This window comes from Dipodomys ordii, unplaced genomic scaffold, assembly GCF_000151885.1.
Source record: "Dipodomys ordii isolate 6190 unplaced genomic scaffold, Dord_2.0 Scaffold3, whole genome shotgun sequence".
Classification (NCBI taxonomy): Eukaryota; Metazoa; Chordata; class Mammalia; order Rodentia; family Heteromyidae; genus Dipodomys; species Dipodomys ordii.
This window is the reverse complement of record NW_012267219.1, coordinates 33,610,697-33,612,265: the sequence shown is the minus strand read 5'-3', so window position 1 is coordinate 33,612,265 and position 1,569 is coordinate 33,610,697.

The following is a 1,569-nucleotide window of genomic DNA, read 5'->3' as shown; positions in this document are numbered from 1 at the left end:
AGTGGTAGAGTGCTAGCCTTGAGCTGAAGAGCTGAGGGACAGCGCCCAGGCCCAGAGTTCAGGCCCCACGACCGGACCTCCTCCCCCCCAAAAAAAAGAGTCTCATAGACTTTCCTGACAGGGCTGGCTTTGAAACATGATCCTCAGATCTCAGCCTCCTGAGTAGCCAGGATTACAGACATGAGCTACCAGCTCCTAGCCTTAGGGTGGTCTTCTAGATGTCATAGGGAAATATATGTGGTTTCAAAGAAAAAGTATTGGTGTGCATAGGAATCTTCGGGATTGGATTTGGTAGAAACAAACACACTATGAGCTCAATAACAGCATATTTTTATCAATTAAGACCAAATAGTCTATCTACAATTCTGTTTTTGGAATCATGTTAGTTTAATTATCTGAAAATAGGATTTATTTTGCATATATATATATATATACATATATATATATATATATAATAGTTTCAAGCATGAATTTTCTCCACTTGCTCTCGAGAAAAGACATAAATCTCAGTTAACAACAACAGATAATTTTAGCAGACATTCAGCATAGGATGTCAATCTTGTGCGATGAATATAAAACATGATGCGGCCTACTAAGGGTAACCTCCTAGTGGTTCAGTGCAACAACAAGAAGGGAAGGGCTTATCTCTAGTGGCCAATAGGCTCCCCGTATAGTCAGTGCTGTTCCAAATAAGTCTGTACGTACAAGGAGGAAACATACCAAGAAAGAAGAAGATGTCAAGAACGTCATACAGCTCCATTGATTTCAGATCAAGATCTACAGAAAACTAAAGCTGAGCTGGCCCCTGTTTGAACTCTTAGGGCACTGGGCCCATTTCATTCATTTGGATACCCAGCAGTCCTCTGCTATCCTATTGAAGGATTTCAGTGTGTGAATCCAGTGTTTCTAGTGGGACAAAGGGCTTTTGTGAGCAGCTAGATTTTTTGCATTGCCCTCTGTGAAATGAGCTTCAGGACGGGAATGCATCATAATCCCCTCATAAATTTCCAGTAAAAAGACCAGAAACTGAGGCCTTATTCAAGTTCTTGTTTTCACCTTGGCTGAACCATCTTACACATACTCTCTCCACCTGCTTGGTGTCATACCGTACTGTCAGTTTAGGTGACTTGCATGTAATTCCTTATGACCCTGGGGTGGCGGGGGCGGGTTGTTATTATAGCATTGCCTAACATCTTAATGTATTTTATTTCTGTGTTTTCCAGGCTATATTTTGTTTCTTCCTTGGCTGTACCCAAATGGTATAGGAAAATGTTTTCACGCTTTGTTGGCTAAAGTATGTTTGCACCTATCTGTTAACAAGTATTGGATAAATAGTGCTGCATCCTTTCCCAGGGTCAGCCTGCTCCTCTAGCCTCTGGTGACAACTCCATGAGTAATTCTTGCCAATTTCTCATTCTCTATAAGGAGAAAGAGTGGTTGGTTGGGGCTTGAACTCTGGGCCTAGGCGCTGTCCCTCAGCTCTTCAGCTCAAGGCAAGCGCTCTACCACTTGAGCCACAGTGCCACTTCCGGTTTTCTGGTAGTTAATTTGAGATAAGAGTCTCACGGA